Source organism: Manis pentadactyla, chromosome 10 (assembly GCF_030020395.1).
Source record: "Manis pentadactyla isolate mManPen7 chromosome 10, mManPen7.hap1, whole genome shotgun sequence".
NCBI lineage: Eukaryota > Metazoa > Chordata > Mammalia > Pholidota > Manidae > Manis > Manis pentadactyla.
The window spans coordinates 59769665-59790371 of record NC_080028.1 but is presented as its reverse complement, the minus strand read 5'-3'; the positions used below and the strand labels follow the sequence as shown (position 1 = coordinate 59790371).

General features: G+C 40.0%; 1 long non-coding RNA gene across 1 annotated transcript; it reads left to right on the top strand.

Annotated features, from left to right (window-relative positions):
* The first annotated feature begins 4394 nt into the window (after positions 1-4394).
* Positions 4395-18782, top strand: LOC118919473 (uncharacterized). The gene is made up of 3 exons (XR_005027527.2): positions 4395-4479; positions 8186-8257; positions 18639-18782. It is a non-coding gene; the product is annotated as an uncharacterized LOC118919473 (long non-coding RNA).
* The last annotated feature ends 1925 nt before the right edge of the window (positions 18783-20707 follow it).

Here is a 20707-nt window from a genome sequence, read left to right as displayed (position 1 = left end):
AACCATTAATATTAAATTAATACTAATATTAAATCACTGCTACACAAAGACTGATAGGAAGTGACTAAGAAGCAACATAATTCAACTTTTATCTATATTTATGCAGTTTCCTAAAAACAGAAATAATAATGTTATCACTTTATGCAATGAGACTTTAAGATAAAATAAAAATTTATTTCCTTCGGCCCATTTTCTAAAAACTTATGCTACTATCAGAATTCATTCCTGTGTATACATTGGCAAGAAGTTAACATGATATCAAATATAAAATATATCAAAAACTTCAGAACCCAGAAAAAAGTTTGAAGGAAGAAGACTGCATTTATTTTTTTGGAGCTAAGTACCCTTCTAGAAGCTTTTATAGCTATTATGTAATTTAGTCTTAAAGCCTCTCTGTGAGGAAAATGTCTCAGTTGTGGCATTAAAATGGGTATTGCCCAGTGTGAAGGGCCAGGAGTTCTGAATTACTGACCTATTTCATGTACCTCTTAGGGTGCCCAGATGTGCCTTTAGTTTTATATAAAGGAAGAAAAGGTCCACACAGCAGCAGATACTTTTCTGTACTTTAAGCATTTCAACTCCTCCAAAAGAGTTTAAGTATTACTATTTGTGAAACGAATGTTATGGCTCAATCCTAGCGTAGGAGAGGTGGTACGTGGTAGGAGGAGTTTTCCCTGTGTCATCTCAGATGTTTTAGAGACTCTAGTCATGGAACCATGACTTGAAAAAACTATACAAGATTTTTAAATCCTTTGAAACTTTTTTGTGTTCCATTTTCTGTGTGCTGTTCTTAGGGACAGCAAGGCAGAAGGAGCTGAGGAGATCAAAATTTCTACACCCAGACTTAGGGAAAGAGGGACACCAAGTATAGCACATGGGGCAATAGATATTGCAAGAGAGAAAGGAGATGTTATAACATTGAATGAATGCCTGTTCCATGCCAGGCTTTATGTGGGGCACTCATCCTGTGTACACAGTACAACAAAACTATGAGGTGTATATGAGGTTATTCTAATTTTACAGATGAAAAAATTGAGACTTGACATGTTCACATACCTAGTCCAATTGGGGTTTGAAGTTGAATCTATATGTACAAATATGCCATATTGCCTCTACTGTCACTCAGTGACTTTTAAAAAAAATTTATATTAAGGTATTATTGATATACACTTTTACGAAGGTTTCACATGAAAAAACAATGTGGTTACTACATTTACCCATATTATCTAGTTCCCACCCATACCCCAATGCAGTCACTGTCCATCAGTGTAGTAAGATGCCACACATTCACTATTTGCCTTCTCTGTGCTACACTGTTTTCCCTGTGACCCCTCACACCATGTGTACTAAACATAATACCCCTCAGTCCCCTTCTCCCTCCCTCCCCACCCGCCCTTCCACACCCCTCCCCTTTGGTAACCACTGGTCCCTTCTTGGAGTCTATGTGTTTGCTGCTGTTCTATTCCTTCAGTTTTGCTTCATTGTTATACTTCACAAATGAGGGAAATCATTTGATACTTGTCTTTCTCCACCTGGCTTATTTCACTGAGCATAATATTCTCCGGCTCCATCCATGTTGCTGCAAATGGTAGGATTTGTTTCTTTCTTATGGCTGAATAGTATTCCACTGTGTATACATACCACCACTTCTGTATCCATTCATCTACTGATGGACACTTAGGTTGCTTACATATCTTGGCTATTGTAAAAAGTGCTGCGTTAAACATAGGGGTGCATGTGTCTTTTTGAGTCTGAGAACTTGTAGTCTTTGGTTAAATTCCAGGGAGTGGGATCCCCAGGTCAAATGGTATTTCTATTTTTAGGTTTTGGAGGAACCTCCATACTGCTTTCCACAATGGTTGAATTATTTTACATTCCCACCAGCAGTGTAGGAGGGTTCCCCTTTCTCCACATCCTCACCAGCATTTGTTGTTCTTAGTCTTTTCAATGCTGGCCATCCTAACTGCTGTGAGGTGATATCTCATTGTGGTTTTATTTTGCATTTCCCTAATGATTAGTGATGTGGAGCATCTTTTAATGTGTCTGTTGGCCATCTGAATTTCTTCTTTGGAGAATTGTCTCTTCATATCCTCCACCCATTTTTTTGGGTTATTTGCTTTTTGGGTGTTGAGGCATGTGAGTTCTTTATATATTTTGGATGTTAACCCCTTGTCGGAAATGTCGTTTACAAATATATTCTCCCATACTGTAGTCTATGTGTTCTGTTGTCATACTGTAGTCTTTTTGTTCTGTTGGTGGTGTTCTTTGCCATACAGAAGCTTTTTAGTTTGATGTAGTCCCAATGTGTTAATTCTTGCTTCTGTTTCCCTTGCTCAAGGAGATGCATTCAGGAAGAAGTTGCTCATGTCTATATTCAGGAGATTTTTGCCTGTGTTGTCTTCTAGGAGTTTTATGGTTTCATTACTTACATTCAGGTCTTTGATCCATTTCAAGTTTACTTTGTGTGTGGGGATAGACAATAATCGAGTTTCATTCTCTTGCATATAGCTGTCCAGTTTTGTCAACACCAGCTGTTGAAGAGGCTGTCATTTCTCCATTTTATGTCTATAGCTCCTTTATCATATATTAATTGACCATATATAGTTGGGTTTATATCTGGGCTCTCAAGTCTGTTCCATTTGTCTATTGTTCTGTTCTTGTGCCAGTACCAAATTGTCTTGATTACTGTGGCTTTGTAGTAGAGCTTGAAGTTGGGAAACATAATCCCCCCAGCTTTATTCTTCCTTCTCAGGATTGCTTTGGCTACTTGGAGTCTTTTGTGGTTCCATATGAATTTTAGAACTATTTGTTCTAGTTCACTGAAGAATGCTTTGGTATTTTGATAGGAATTGCATTGAATCTGTAGATTGCCTTAGGCCGGATGGCACATTTTAACAATATTAATTCTTCCTATCCATGAGCACGGGATGTGTTTCCATTTATTGGTATTTTCTTTCATTTTTCTCATGAGTGTCTTGTAGTTTTCAAAGTATAGGTCTTTCACTTCCTTGGTTAGGTTTATTCCTAGGTATTTTATTCTTTTTGATGCAATTCAGAGACTTTTTTTACTAGCATAAAGCCACTTAATTTATATTGTAGGCTATGCTTACAGCATTTTCATATATCCAACAGGTTCTTCTTCAAAAGACAGCATATCAACTTGAATTTAAACTTAAAAATAGAAGCCATTTTCATAAATCAAATGAGGCTTGAAGCTCTGAAAATGTCCATAAACTGGCTGAAGAAACCATAGATTCATTTCTCCCCATAGATATGTATACTTTTGTGACTATCATTGAAAAATGTAGATAGAATTGGTATGTTCAGGCTTGGTTGTACCTTACAAAGAGTTTCCCTTCTACATTCATGTTATGACAATAATTTAGTTACTGTTACTGGTCTTGGAGTCAAATTTCAAATGCAGCCTTAACACACTGCTAGGCTTGATGGGAGAAGATACATACTGAGTCATGTTTCTCATCCTAGAACCTTGGCTGCTGCTTCACGTTTCCAGGCCCTGCGGTTGCACACTACTGGGTGGGGCTGTTACCCTGCCTTAAGGTTCACCGCTCTCGGTCTCTTTCTGAGATTCTCCACTCACATTCGTTGCTAGACTGGCACAGCCTTCAGTCCTTCCCTTCACAAGGGAACCACGACAGGCCTTTGGCAACAGCGTTTTACTGTGCCTTTGAGTGGAGGTCATACTATCGTCCTAGGTCTGTGCTTCTGCTTGGGTACTGGTCATGAATTCCCATTTCATTCTTCTTTACTGCAGGACTGTCACTCTGCCACAAACCATCATGACAAAAAAGCTAAGTGATGAGAGGAAAAGTCCATTCTGCTTCTGTCTAGAGAGGCAACAGGGCCAGACAGAACCCTGGACTTCAGCTGTGAGCCATACCCCATCTCACTCCACAGGCAGGTGGAGGCAACATCTGAGTCTTTTGTTACCAACCACCTGTGTCACTGGGCAAGTCACTTCAAATTTGTGGCTCAATTTTTCATCAACATGAAGTAACAATAATAATACCTCCTCTGCCTTCCTTAATTTGTTATAAGATTAAAACGATATCTTGAAAAGAAAGCACATTGTAAAATACAGAGCACTCCACAGAACTTCAAGCTGCTATAATGTTCACTGATTCCAACCTTCAACAGTCTCTTGTTGTTCCTACTCATTAGGCGCCTCATCAGATTCTGCTGTAATTAGGGCAACCAACTTGTCCCAGTTGCCAGGAACTTTCCTGATTTTAATAACAAAAGTCCTGCACCCAGAGATTCTTCAGTCCCTGACAAATCAGGGTGTGGTGTTGCCCTAGCAATAAGGAAGTTACTCGATGAGAAGAAAGCTGACTGGAGCTAGCACCTCCCTTTAGCCTCACCTAGGGGAGAGAGGCCAGCCAACATCCCAGATGTTTCTACTACTCTGGGCTGTGTTCACCTAAATCCTCCTAGAGCAAAGGGATTTTCGGAGAAGGGGTAAGCTGGGTGTTCACTGGCTGGAAGGGGATGGAAAAATCATTATAACTGATATTTTCTGATATATTAATAAGGACACTGAACACTGGTGGATATTCAGGACACCGCCCTGAAAGCCAGACCTGACTCACTTTTTTGTGCCCATCAGCAGGTCCTGTTGTTCTGTTTTTGTGAGAGAGTGGGAATCTATCTGAGCCCAGAATCTTCTCCTAGGCAGCCCTCCTCTCCACCCCTGCCCTCCACCTCCTATCTCTTCCCCCTCATATCCAAGGATCTAGCATTTCTACTTTCACAACCATGTGAAATTTTCAGTCCTGCTGAGATGATGTAAGATGGTCATTTTTTTTTTTAAACCTGAGCCAATAAAGGAATTATTTTAGTCTGAACTTCAGGCTCCGAACAGCCTGAAGCTAGTCAACTTAACTCCCCATTCTGACCCACACACTTCCATGCACCTCAGAATGAAGAGAGGCGGTGTGGCCAGGCTCTGCCTGCTGCTGCGTGGCCTCTTGCACTGCTGTAGTTATGGCCTAATCAGAAGCCTGTTGTTTTCTTTCGGCACTAGAACTATAGGCTACAAATATCTCTGCAGTGTGATCATGAAGCATAAAGAAAAACAAAAAGGACAGCCCAGCCCCATTACTTTGATTCTAGTGCAGCAGTTTATGGAAAGAGAAAAAAAAAACTATACCAACATGGTAGCATAGAATAAATACCTCTCTTTAGGTTTCATAGAAGAAACAAAACTTTGGGTGGTCAGAGGAGGAGATTTCAGTAGTTCCAAATCTATTAATCACTGTCAGGAAAGCAACCCAAGAACTGGCCAGGCGAGCTGGACTGCTTTCCTGTGAATCTTGAAAATCAGCTCAAGCGTGTGCTGGGCCGGTACCCATGTGCCCCAGGCCCCTCTCACCTGTGGGAAACCGGCTCCTAAGATGGACAGCTGCCATCATCACCAGTCATCGGCTTCTTGGTCTCTACCAGGGCTGGGCACGAGGGTCACAGGACCTGTGTTTTTGCTTATACTTTAAAATATTTATCCCTTTACAGACTTAATGATGGGTTTTTTAGTGCACTTTTCAAGATGCTGATAATATTGATAATGAAATAGATTTTAGGACTTGAGGGCGTTGGGAGGAGATGTAGGAATAGTCTTTGTGTCTCTGAAAGGAATTAAATTGTGGAGGTTTTCAATGATTCCCAGTTCTTTCACTGGGAAGGGGTCAGTGATGTGCTGACAAATGTTTAACATGCACTTCGGTGAAAGAAAACCAAAACTGAAACCTGATTTGTAGTGTTTACTAATTTCCTTGGTGTAAATACTCCCACCACGGCCAAGTTAGCTGGCTGCAAACCCACCACTGGGAGGGATTCTGGTTCTCCTTTGCCTGATGACACATGTTCTGAACATATATTTATTAAGAATTAAAATTCATCAAAATGATTTAAATTAGAATACTCTATCAAAGATACTTACCTTTCTTAAATTCCCTTTAGCAATTTGGAATCGTGTTTATACTATTAGTACCCTGCCATGCTCATTTTTTAAAATTTGAAGTCCGTTTCTTGCTCTTTTCTAGCTCTATTCTCTTTCTCTATACTAAGAACTAATTTATAGCCAGAAGATTTTTTGCTATTTCTATCTTTTACCTTTGCTCTTTAAAAAAGATTACCTACAAACTATCACCTCACTCAGCAAAAATTTCCTTCCTCCTCAATACTTAGAACCTCAGTAGGCTCCCCCTGACCTTTAGGATAAAGCTGGAATTCCATGGCCTTCACAATATGGCTTTGACCCCAGCCTCTGTTTCTAGCTTAAGGTCCTTCCAGTTCCCACTCATGAACTTGCACTCTGACCCCTCCAAAATTCTTAAAGCAACCTGAAATACACTGAGCTGCTTCATGTCTCCAAGCCTTCCTGCCTCTGGCTTCCCTGAGAATTTCTCCTCACTATCTCTTCTTGTTAGGTTTATTCTGAGCACCTAATTTCTAAAGCTGCAGCATCCTTTGCTTATCTGCCTGTCAGCAGTGACAGTACTTTGAAAATGAGCTATCTCACCACATTTAGGCTGTGACCTATTTGGTATAGGACAGTTATCCTACGTGAAATTCCTGGCCTCTAAGAAAATGCCTGGCTCACTATTAGTTGCTCAATAAAAGCTTGTTGAATAGATGAGTAAATTAATGAATGATAATTGAGTGATGTCATTTTTAACTCCCATTTTAATTCTACAGTGTTAAAAGCCCTTTACCATTAATTGAAAATAGTTTCCATCAACATATTTCCAAAAGAAATTGGTTCAATAAAATATAATAGAGTCATAGAGTAGAATGAAAGTACGGAAGTTCCAAAAAGTGAAAAGTTCAGATACAAGAAAGAAGTGTGAGCAGCATTATCTATATTATGCAAACAAGTAAGAGTGCATCCACATACGTGGTAGCTTTCGGAAGCATGTATAAATGGATTTTTACTTTCTATTTTGTGTTTTTCTGTTTAATTTTGTTCTACTATGTACATGTATTATTTTTACATAAGAAAATATTGACATGAGGTAAAATGTTAGCAGGGGTTATATGATGCTAGAATTATAAGCCATTCTGCTTCTTCTTTATACTTCTCTGTGATGAACAAACATAAATGATATATGTATTTTTTTAAGTGGAGCAGAAAGTAGAGATGTTCTCCACACTGGCAGATTTTTCAACATTACATCTGAACGCACCTCTGATAGTGGGTTATCTTCCTAATTTAGAGCCTCAGCAAAGCCTGTTTCCTGGCAATGGTTGCCAGGCAAGCCTCCTCTCTTATTCTCTGGCACTTTCACTCTGAAGGCCGAAGGGCAAGGAGGATACTTACATGAAGGCAAGTAGCAGAATTAGCATCGTTTCATGTGTCCTGGAAAAAGAGGAATTCTGGGAGGACCCCACCAGATGCAGCACACGCCTCTGGCTCTGTCCATGTCCCTCACAAAGGAACGTCTCCTTTTAAGCCTTGTGGGAAAGTCTCGGATCACAGTCAATGACGAATCATCATTACTTCTTGCTTTCAAGCTGGCCTGCATGACAAAAACTGTAACTGCCTTAATAGGGATATATTCCTCTCCACACCCATTGCATGTTATTCCTTAACATATTGCCACAAACTAAAAGCAGAAACAGGTGGTGAAATAATGCGGAGAGTTATTTTTAACGGAAAGAATCAACTTATCAACATGAAAAATAAAAAAGTAGACTCAAATAATAAGGAGCAGCACAGGGATCCTGAGGGAGGCCTGTGTCTTGCCAATGGGTTTCAGCCCCTGGCAAGTTCGCTATGGATTCAATGTGACTGAAGAAATTGACAGCAAAACATTCTTTGGGGTGAAAGGGTTTATTACCCGGCTTGTTCTCCGGCGGTAGGTCGAGCACTAGTGTCTCTGCCTCTGACCAGAGCAATGGGCCAAGCTCTCTATATGGTGCAATAATAGCTTATTGCCTAAAGGTGTGGAAGTGGCAGCCCAGCAACAGGCCAGTTACATCATCAGGTAGTTTAAGTTCAGTGAGGATCCTGGCCATAGGAACCCCAACTCCCCCACAGCCTGCTTCTCCCTAAGGCAGGTGGCAAACATCATGTGCCACACTGAGACTTCAGATCAATTGCGTTGTGACCCAGCATGATTGGGGTTGGAGCTGAGAGCTTACTGGCCCCATTTCCCATTTTTCACAGAGCCTTGATGCTGCCAAGAACTACCATGGAGGGAGATGGGAAATTTAGAGAGTCAGGAGCCACAGAGGACATGTATCAGGAGCTGGTTCTCACCTGGGGCTGAGATTGGGCACCTCACAGTGTCACTCACCCTTTCTCGCTCCTCACCTCAAGCCGTGGTGGCAACTAGTACACAGCTGGATACGGGGGAGGAGTAGGAGGTGTGGGAGATGATGCGAGGAGGAGGGAAGGAAGCATAAGCCCAAAAAGGCTGACCTATTCTATCGCTAGAAGTGGAGATGGCTTCAGATCTGCGAGAAACATTTTGAGCTTTCTGGAAGCTTTATATTCTAAAGATAGATGTCATTATGGGAATCTTTGAGCCCATGGAGATTTGGGGGTTCAAACTCTCTCCAGTTTGGGCTACTAGTTTCCTGTTTCATAGGCACCTTGATTCTAATACCTTTAAAGCCAGGGTCTCTGGATTCTTGAAGAGAGAAACAAGAAACTGACTTCTTAAGACTGACCCTTGGCTTTAGAGAAACATGGTTAAGTGGAACCTTAAGTTGTGTAGAGCATCCCAGGCCTCTATCTCTTGGTACTTGGGGTGCAGACACGATACAGGAGGATAAAGGGCTGTTGGACCAAAACTCCGGGACTCCAATGGGCCTTCTGAAGTTATCTGAGGTTCCTGATTGAGTTAACTCTAGTTAAAAGCTTTCTACTGTTCGAAGTGTCAGCCAGACTATCTTGTAAGTCAGCTACCCTACCTGTGTTGAAAGCCCTCTCTGCAATTTCTTTCACAACTAAGCTCAGGTTTATAAACTGACATCTAATTGCGGTTGTGTGAACTTAGTACATTGTGTGCCCTCTCTCGTCCTTCATTTCTCCATCCAAAAAAGAGAAACAGACTGGAAGAGGAATAGGTCTCTGTATTAAGTAGGATGGTCTTTGCTTCAAGGAACAGAAAGCCCAATTCCAAGTGGTGTGAATAATAAGGATAAATGTTAGTCCACATAAAAATAAGTTCAGATGTAGGATATGCTTCAGAATTGGCTGATCCAGTGAGTCAATGATTTTATCAGGGACCCAGGTACCTCTGTCTCTATGGTCTATTATCAATATTATCTCAGGCAGGGTCCTTTAGGGTTGTAGGATGGCTGCCCGTAGTGATTGGAACAACCTCCTTCACCATCTAGTGGAAGAGGGAAACTGGCATCCTGTGCCTTTCTTCAGTGTAAAAAGGAAAACTTTTCCAGAAGCTTCTAGCAAATCCTTCCTTATATCTTATTAATCATAACTGGGTCACATGCCATTTCTGAACTAATTCATGAGAAGAGGAATGACATTGACTTTAGAACAGTTAGATCCACTTCTGGAACTCAGCTTCTCCTGAAGCTCCTGGAGAAGGGTAGGGACCTGAACAAATCTGGGATTCTGTTAGGAAGAAAAAAGTGAAAATGGATGCTGAGTTGGCATCCAAACACCCCCACACTTCCTTTCAGATCAAAGAATCCATTCTCTCAGATACCAGTTACTGTATCTGAGTGACATTCCTATGATCAGTGAATTGAAAATGTTTGTGGCTAGTTGTATTTAAGGTCTTGTTGTCCTGTGACTTTTTGTTTTATTTCTATTTTTGTATTGGAATCCATTACACAGTGTCACATGCATACATACACATACATTTGGGGACGTTGATTCTTAGAGAATCCTTTAAAGTACTGTTTTAAAGGAAAAGGCCACTGAGTTTAGGGAACCAAAACCACGGCAACATTTGACTTCTAAGACATTTTAGAACTATTTACATGGAGTTGCCGAAAAATACTCTATGAGGAATGCTGGTGTTGATGTCATTTAAACTCCCCCATGTCTTTATTTCTCCATCAAGATATAAGAATAATGACACCTACTCTTGTATTATGATGTACTTAAAGAGTATTCTAAAGAAAAAGGAGCTAGAGAGGTGTAAGATGTACAGTGCTTCACTGTACAAAGGATTCCAAACAAAGGATTTATGAGAACAAAGGCACTTCCTCTACCGACTTCAAGGCCTGTCCAACCGATAAAGAAGGGAGTTTCTATCAAATAGGCCTGGGTGCAGTAGAGCAGTTCATGAACATGCTAATTTGGACTTGTTTCCTTGTATTCTTCTCTCTCATTTTAAGCAGGCTTTTTGTGCTTTGTGCCTCAGATATTTTTACTGGGAAGAAAGCAGAGGCCACCTGAATTTAGAGTTCTTCCTGTCATTTGTAAAAACATAAGCTCACTGCAAAGATAGTGGAAAGTGTCTTGGTGAAAGCTAGGAGAAAGTGAAGCTTCTGAAGACAAGGAAAGGGGGAGATGGTGGGAAGGGGAAAGAGCTCTTTGGGTTCCATGAGCCCCTGAGATTTGGAACCATTCCTTGGTTATGTCCCAAGGAAATACCAGACCTCCAACCTGAGTGGTATATCTTGCAAGAGCAAGATCCTAGCCAAAAAAGGAAAGTGAGCAGACATTATGGGGCCACTGTTGGCTTGGCTAAGGGCTAGAATACTCAGCTGTTGTAACTTGCTTAGGACAGTCTCTGGGGCATGTGACTTCCAGTGCTAAAACCAGGAAAGTCCTGGGCAGATGAGGATGACTTAGTTATATTCTAGGGGATAGTAAGTGGCAGCCAGGATGGAGTGGAGAAGACCTACTCTTATGTATGCATCATATGTCTTCTCCAGCTGTGAGCTACCTATGGAGGAGAGAAGGTGTTCAAACCATGACTAAAGGCTTTGGGCATGCAGTTTCAACTTTAAGTGGCTTTAAAAGGAGCAAATAAAGGAATGCTTTTTGCACACCACAGCTGGGCCCTGAGATTCACAATTTGTATACAGGTTAAAGAGACCCACGATCCCTTAATACAACTTTGGGCCAGGTGTATTTTGGGATTCAGAAATTTCTGGATTTAAGAAAGATATCACAGTATATATCCTTTCTTTTACATGCAACTCCAGTGACATACCCTGTAATCAGACACTTTGCTATTTCTACATAAATATTTATTAATATTTATATCAAATGAGTTAAAGAACCCTAAATAGGCTTATGTCAGTTCAGGCCAGGTTGTGTTGCCAAAGGGATTCAGGTTGGTTTAGGTTTTGACACCAAGCTAACTAGTTTTCAGAAAATTTAAGATCTTGGAATTATGAATATAAATGGTTGTTGCCGTATTTATAAATATAATGACATATCCTCAATTTATTATAAAATTATGTCGAGGGTGAAATCTATCCTGTGTTTTCCAATACTGACTTCAGTTTGTGGAGAATTAATGAACCTATAATGCTGCTGAATACACTCCTAGAATTTATCAGACCTAAATATTAGAATCTATAATGTATTTAAATTATAATATAAGGTGACATATGCAACATTCAAATGTTCTATTTACACATTAGAGATTTTTATCCAGACAACCAAGGTGCAATTATCACAATTTAAAATAGCTTTCCATCAAGGTCAACTCCAGTGCTGGGTTTGCTGGGCCTGATAATGAAGACACTAGGTAATTTTTCCTTGAGTGATACTGAGCTACAGGGTGATCACCTGTAAGTTTTCTCTAGGGTGATAACCACGGGGCTGTGGCCAGGAAAGCTTTATTTAATATCTCTGTGGAATTCAAGTCAGGGACATGGGTTTACAAACTGCAGTCAGGTCTCTAAGAGAAATAATAATAATAATAAATTTCCTTGTAAGCCTGAAACGTGTGGTTATTGCGGGCACATTTAATTATGCGAAAGCACAGTCATTCTCTGCCCTGACTCAAAATCATGATTTTCAGGGCCTGAAACGCTATACCGAATAAGTTTACAATCTCTAAAGCTTTGATGGCTTTATTATTATTCTTCACTAAAAAGATAGCCCAGATCTAATTCATTCAGAGCTTTGAAGATAAGATCAAGTATCTTGAATTGGACTCAGGTGTATATTAGTAAAAAATGTAAAAGCACAAGCCCGTTTGTCATGATTCTTAGATTTTCCTGCCATGGGGAAAGGGAAGCCATCTTAAACATTTCCCCTCTAATGAAACCATGCCTAACATGTGTCTAGATTGGATTTTATGTCCACATTTGCCCCTAAGTTACTTTGCCACATGACGTGAGATTTCTCTCTCTAATCACATAGAAAACTTGCTGCTTTGGATAGGATTTTCTCTTCTGTTTCATGTGGTTTTCAAAAGTTTCAAAATTTCTTATTGTCAGCACTGTTTATACTATCTTTTGAGATCTCCTTGGTGTCGGGATTCAGTACCGCCATTCATTCCTCCTCCTTCAATATTGATATTCAGGATAAACCCATTACATGTACTGAAATCTAAAATATTTATGCATAGGCAACATTGTGCCTCTAATTATTGCAAATGAGGCTCCTTGTCTCTTTCATGGGATCTCCTCAGAGAGGGAGTGTGTGAAGAGCTGTGGTAATCATCTCTCTTTTCTGCCAGCTCCTTTAAAATCTTCCTAAAAAGTCTCTTCACACCAACTGGTAAATGCACACGATGCTCCCTGCTACCTCTGCCCCCTCATCTGCCTTGTAAAGCCTGCATGGCCTGGGCTGGCATTGCTCCTCTCATGTGTGTGCCACATCCGGGGCCCTGTGGAAGCATGCAGTCAGAGGGGCCTCAGCGCTTAGAAGGTAAACAGCCCAAACGGCGTTTTCCCTATCTATACTGACCCATTTTGCTTCCATTTCTACTCCTAAATTCAATGGGCTAAGAGGACACAGGGAAGTTTTAATTCAGTACTGTTCTCCTTGCCAGTTTCCCTCAGGAACTGAGCTAACATTAACCCTCAAACAAAATACCATAATGGAATCACATCCCACATTTTTAGGCTAGTAAATTTAATAACATTTCTTCAAGCCTTGGGCATGTAAGTTTGTCTTTCCTTTAACTGTCAATCTATAATTAATCACTCTGTAGAATAAGAAATCACAGAGAAATAGAAAGTCAAGGAAATGAACTCATAATTAAGAGTAGTTTATACAGATTTAATTATTTCATGGCATAAGATCCAAACCATCTACATTGCAGTTCAAGCTAAAACCTTAGTCGGAGGTTTTTGTTTTGAAAAGTCTGCTTGTTCTTCATAAGAATGTTACTGTAAGATATATTGAGACTTACTCAAGAAGCTTTTTAAATGCAAGAATGATTTTCTGTCCTGTAACAGTTGATGCCATCTGCCCCAACAAATGAGGACTTTCCCTTAAAGATCATACACTCGATGCAGTGGGATGAACCCAGAAGGAATGGTGTATGTAGACTATGGTAAGTGCTTTGAGTTAGCAAAGGCTTGGAATGCAGACTGGCAGAACCCCCAGTGTTGTCAGTGTCTCATCTGCTTGCTCTCCATAGGCCTGATGGCCACACGCCAGCATGGGGAGAAGACGCAGCTCCTTCACTGGGGTAGCGTCTACTGTCTTCCTTCCTCTCCCACTGGAGCCAGTGATTTCCTCTAGAATTTTAGAAACAACGCTCTCAGCCAGCCCAGCATCTAAACTAATAGGAAAATAACACTAAAGTCTACTGAATAGTCCTCAAGTTTAAAGGAACAACAAGAACAAAAACCACCCAGAAAAATGAGCAGCACGGGGGGCTACAACTAATGGGAAATTATGAGTTGTCGGTTTAAAAATCCTCTTTGTATCTCCTATTTGTTATAAATTCATAAGTGGTATTACTTGAATTAGCTATGGTTTGGATTATCCCTGCAAACAAAGAACATATGGTGTTCTTTTTCTTTTACATAGAAAATTGGAAGCTTCCACCTGTTACCTTGAAAATAAAATTAAGCTATCCATTTTCTTATAAAAACCTAAATGGAAACAGGATTGCCATTTTAAGGCAAAATATTTGTTGCAATAGCTACATCCATACCTAAGTGATATATTTAACATGAAACTCCTAGAAAAATAAACCACCCCACGACATGCTTCAGAATAACAATTAAGATTCAGGAAGAATATCTTTAAGTAATCAAACGAACTGCCATTGAGTGACTCCTCAGGTACACCTCCGTAGCCTGAGCATTGCTAGGGAACTCTGAGGGCTGGTGTCTGTTTACTCTCAAACCAAGGGGAAATACATCAGTTCCTTGCTCCCAATGCCCAAAGTGGGGAATGATGCACTTCAAAAACTTGTATCTTCAGGTTCAGAATTATGTGACCGGACAGTTAGGGTAAGAAACTTTGTTCTATTTATTGATGGATCCCAAGTACCTAGAAGAGTGCCTGGAACATAGAGGATGCTCAGAGAGTGAATAAATGACAAATAAAAAACAAACTAACAAATAAGTAACTATATAGAATAATAGGCTGAAACCACCAAAGGGAGGGCTTTCAAGGTCACAGAAGTCCAGTCCAATAAAGAGAGAGATCCCTGAGCCCTAATCTACTATTTCTAGCTCCCCTGGGTTGTTTCTGGACTGTCCCTGTCTCTCTGCAGAAGACAAAATGGAACTTTTCTTGGATAAAAATCTAGGGGTAGAGTTGTTTGTTCATAGGGCATGTGTATAATTATCATGCCAAACTATAAGCATTTACTTGTCTGTCTTCTCTAGGACCAACATATCTATTAGTGTAATAGGTGCCAAAAAAATAAAAAAGAACTTTGAGGTTGAAGAACTTTAAAAAAAATTAAGGTCCATGCAATAAAACGCACACATCTTCATGTACAGCCTGATGACAAGAAAATGTTTTAATATATAATGTTAAAATAAAAAAATGTCATCAGCATACCACCATAGTTATAAAATACCAGTTTTAATATTTTTTAAAGGGACAAGGAGCCCATTAAGGCAAACGTGCCTGGAGCCCATGAAAATCATACTGAAGACCTCAGCTCTGTTATGCTCTGAGATCACTGTGTATGAGAAACACGTTTTCCTGCCTTTGTAAACTCACAACCTAGCACAAGACCTGGAAAACGTTTGGTGCTTAATATATGTTTAAGGAGTGACTGAAATGAAATTAATCAATATGCATTCCTAATGGAAGTCACACAGAAAAAGAATGTTACGCATCAATATGATTTAAACATAGTAAGAAGAAGCAGAGAGGAAAAGGCTGATAAAAGAAGTCGATAAGAGAAAGTCTGTTTTTCAGAATGGGCTGGCAGTCCTAGGTGAGAATGCCTTGGAGGAGGCTGAAACCAAAGAGGTGTAGAGGGGTATGCAAGGAAGCTTCTGTAACACATAGGCACTGAGTCCATATTTGGTGGGTGATGATGCATTTTTTAGCAGACTGATGAATAATGGAATTTCAGTGATGCTAGAAGTGCTTTCAAGAGCTGCTCTACTCCAGCTCCTCACTTTACAGATGAGAAGCATGAATCCTATTAAATTATTGGGAAGTTTGAAACTGACTCCAATGCCCTTTCCATTGCTGTCCCAACTCTTCCAATGGTCAGAATTGTATTTATAAGGCAGGGTGGTGAAATGTACAACAAATGCATTGTTCATGTGTTTATTATGCATGTTTTTGATACACATAGTGTAAGCAATTCCACAGAAATCTTACAGATCTACAAAACTATTTTCAGGTCACAGAATGGACCTTTTCATTTCTTTTTCTCTCAAACCTACTGTAGCTCGGACTTAGAATCACTAGCATTTGCCCAGTCACCTCTCAAGTAAGAATCTTGACACTACTGGAATTACTAAATTATCCAGATGACTAAATGTACAGGTAGCCAAATCTGCTAAAGTGAAACCAAAACCCACAAGACCCTCTGATTGTCTATCAATAGCACAAGAGGGAGAGAGTGAGATAATAAACTCTTCCACTATGAACAAGCAGAAAAACAATTCAGAGGTCATTGGAAAAGGGTGTTCTCATCTTCCTGCCAGAATCAGTAGGGTGACTCCACTCTGATTTTGAACAAGTCCTGATTGTATTGGGTCCTTATAGGCTTTCTTTCAAAAATTCATAAATGAGAGTTAGCAAACTACATCCACACATCTGACCCATTCTTGAGTCATTTGACAAATATACTGACGAGCTATTCTGTATGAGTTGCAAACTAGGAAAGGAGAGGCAAGGATGAATTACATGTGGATCATGTCCTCAAAGAGCTCCATAGTCCAGCTAAAGAGTCACCCCAGGGGAGGGAGAAGAACCATCAGGATGGTATTCTGATCCTGATCACGGTGTTCATGATCACTTGGCTCCATTCTGCTTTTAGGACATTCTTTTATGACTGAATACTTGCGTTGTTCTAGAACAAAATCAATTCCCAAGGGAATTGATATAGGAAGAGCTAGGGATGAGGGTAGAGAATGGGAGGACATTGCAATCTGAGAAGTTCTCAAGGGTGTTCCAATTCAGTAGAACCCACGAAAGGGACGAAACTTTATTCTTCAAAATCTGAGATAAGCTTCACTATGCAATTTCCCACCTGAGACAGCCATCTGATCAGTACATTTAGAATCTTAGCAGAACCAACTTATATGTGGGTTATACTACCTGACAGGAAGGGGAGACTCCCACTTTCCATAAAGATTGTTATCATCATGTGTCCACGAGGTAGGGATGAAACCCTTATCTTTATCTCTGGTTTGGAAATTTCAAGTCACTCTTCAATAAACTAGTTCCTATTCCAGGTTCTTAGGAGGCAGACCCATTTCTGTTAATTAGTAAAGACCCAAAGCTCCACAAGCTCTTTTCTCCATCAAATTCACCTGCGCAAAATGAATGGATTAGCTTTGCTAAAATGCCAATTTTAATATGTCATTCCCACAGTCCAAAATAATCAATGGCTCCTCATTGCCAACAGGAAAAGAATAAAATTCCTCACTGGACATTAGAGGGTCAAACTATGAATTCAAACACCTTGCACACTGCTCTACCATATAAGCATACTGTGAGATCTACTCAGGACCCTCACAGTGTGCCGTGCACTCTCTCATCTTCATATCTTACCTACAATGTTCATAACCTGATGAAAACTATCCTTTCTCTCTGCCTAGATTTTCATTTATTTTTTTAGACAAATATTTATGGTATACTTTTTCAGTTCCAGAAACTTTCACAGGTTCTGGGCATCCAGAGATGAGCAAGACAAACAAGGTCTCTGCTTCAGGAGCTTGGAACTCTTGTTTTGGAAGTGCTATACAGAAGTATAATGTGTCATGATGATGAAACAGCAGCATGTCAGGTCAGGGAAAGTTCTATGAGTGAGTGATCTTTAATCTTAGATGTAAAAAATTAAGAGGATTAAGCCAAGTGATGAAGCATGCCATAAAGAAAAAAACCACATGTATTGAGCTAAAATGCATGTCCCAAACCCACCCTTTCTGCAAGTTTTAACTCAACTTGCAACTTCTCATGAAGTTTTCCCTGACTTCTGGATTTTATGCTAAAGAACTACTTGCTTCTCAGAACTCACTGGCATTCTAGTTCTGTACCATTGCTGTGAGCTCTTATTCACAGCTGGTCTTATGATGGTGTCACTTTTTACATTTTATCTTCTCACCTGGATTATATTAGGACACACTTATATTTTAAATGTCTTACAATCCTTATGAGAATCCAGCTCCTAGTAGGAGCTCCATAAATACTAATTAAATGAATGTATGCATCCCCGAATGAAAGAATGAATGGTCACGGTCTGTTAAGATTGCACCATGGCCATTCAGTGAGCCTCAGCAAAGGCTACTGCAGCAGTCCCAAAGACACTGTATTACTGATTCTTGGAAAAGTAAAAGATTCAGTGATTTTTCATCTCATTGCATAGAGCCTAACCCCAAAATTCACCAAAGAACCATGGAGATGGATGAATGGTCACCAAGAGTTGATCCCATTCATGGTGCTGTGAGAGGATCCTTCTCTGTGTAATAGGTGTTAGATTCTGTAAGTTCTTAGGAAAATCTCGAAAGGGAAAGTACTGAGTTCTGTTGAACACAATACATTTTCAGTGAAAGAGAAATCACCTAAACTAGCCTCCAGGCAGAACCCTTCAATAGGCATGTGTGAACAGCAGACTCTCCTGAGAATTAACCTTTCCCAACAACCAAAATTTAGAATTAATGCCATTTGCCAGTTTACAGCAAATTCTCCTTACCCTGTTCCCACACCTGCTACTGCCATGTCAGTGACTTCCTGCCTCCCCCATCTTTATTCCTTAGATTCTTGCATCTGACTACCAACTTTATGCCTGGTTACATAATTTTTTTCTCAAGAAAATTTCAAAATGGAAATACTCAATTTCTACTGGATACAACTCAAAGCATCTCAATAAGTTTCTAGTATATACTATATTTGAAAGCTGGCTATGATGGGGGTGGTTAACCATAGGAAGGCAGCCTCCCTGCAGAAGGTGCAGGAGAACTTAACTATTTACATCTCAGCCTCTATTCTCTGAGTTTTCCCATTCTTTAGATTTTAAGTAAAAGTACCAGAATGCAGAGCATTTTGCTTAACATAAGTAGTGATATAATTTTTGCTGTAGGTGCCAAACCAGAAGACATCCAACTGGGCCTGGCATGAAGAATAGCCCAAGAATAAACAGGAGCTCAGTTCAATAAATATGTTTGAGCACCTGCTAAGTTGCATATTCTGCACTGGGCAATAGATATGTAAAGGTGAATAAAATATTGTCTTTGATTTGAAAGAGCTTGTGATTTCATGGGGGATTCAGATACATCAACAAATGATTGTTGCACCATGTGGTAACTGCAGGGACAAGGAGAGAACAAATACGAAAACTTTGCCCATCTCAGGGCAGTGTAGGAAGGTAGGGTGCCTTGAGGTTTTAACAATGATTCTGAAATGGATGTACTAATGTTATAAACATAGATCATGTTGTCACATAGCAACCTTAAAAATTCCACATAAAAAGAGGTCACCGTGTTTCTGGAAAATAGTTACTTAATTTCTGGCCTAATGGATTAAATGAGGATTCCACAGCACAAATGAAGCCAAAGAAATATGGGAATTAATTATTTCAATCACTCAGAATTGGCAATGCACACAGTTCTCTGCTCAGATCCTGAAACTGAACCAACACCTCGTGAATTATTTAGAGCAGCAACCTCAACACGACTGACATTTTGGGCCGACTGATTCTTTGTGGGGGGCTGTCGTGTGCCCACTAGGACACCGGGCCTCTACCCACTAATGCCGGTAGTGACTGCCCTCCCCCTGACCCCCAACTGGGGCAAGTCAAAATGTCTCCAATTACCAAAGGTCTCTTGGGGGACAAAATCACTCCCCATTCAGAACCACAAGTTTATGATGTTTAGTAGGAATGAACACAGTCATGTCTATTTTTTTTAAGATAATCAGTTCCTGCTGAAGGCTCTGTATAATAATCCAAGCCTGAGAACTTGTCACCGTCACATAGTTAAGGTTTTTCTTAGACAATTTCTACTTGAGACCTGGTAATAACTGTGACAGAAACTTCTAATTTTTCCTATTATTTATTCTTCCTTTCTTATTCATCCTGGAAAAATAACTCCTGATTTCTAGCTGGGGCTCCAGAATAAGCTATTTTCTGCTGTTGACAATGAGCAAGAAGCAGAACTAGAGTGCACAATTTCCGGAAAAGTTCTAGGAAGGAAATGTGACTTTCTTTCATTCCTTCTTTTTGCTGCTTGATGCAAATGTAATTCCTGAATCCCTAGCAGCCATATTTAATTGCGAGGCAACCTTTGGAACTGAAGCCACACGTGTTGGAGCAAAGCATGGAAACAGCTGGTACTGTGGTGGGGTCTTACCAGCCCTGAACTGCTGCCTCCAGGCTACTACACAAGATACTCCTTTTCCCATTGTTATTATGATTCTCTGATACTTTCAGCTGAACCTGCTATCAACCAATACAATTGCCAAAAGTAAACATTTATTATATTTCCAAAAATCTCTGAGCCATTATCTTCATGTTAGGAAGCTTGGTCGGTTATTTGACTAAGACCTTTACAGAAAACCCTAGCCCCTCATCTCCTCCTCTTATAATATACAATAGAGGATGCTTGTTATTTCAATAATAACCCTCCCACCACCTTTCAGTTGGCTACTCTAGTGAGTCAGTTATGCTGATAAACTGTTGCCACCCAGTTACTGGAAGTTGATAGCTCCTTAACACTTATCAGACACACAAAAATGAAATGATTGCCTGTTCTTGGCAAAGAAGCAAGAAAAAGTATGCTCCCAGAGATTTCTGGTGGAAATGTGCCATTTAGCAATTCAATAATAGCTAGTAAATTTAAAAATACATATGCCTTTTCACCCAACTATCTACTTCTAAGGAATAAAATCAATATTAATCAAGGAAATTTGAGTAGGGAAATTTATTCCATTCTTCCTGCAGCAGCAAAAAAAAAAAGGAAAGAAAGGGACTGTCTCTCATAAGTGACTAATGACTGAGTTCCAGCAAATATAGTTGGCATTTAAAGCCAGGGGACAAGAATGAAGTTGCCTAGGAAATGAGTAGGGGAAGAAAGGGGAAGAGAGTTGAGGAGTGAGCCCTGAGGCACTGCAACATTAAGGGTCAGGAAGACCAAAGAGAGTCCAGCCAAAGAA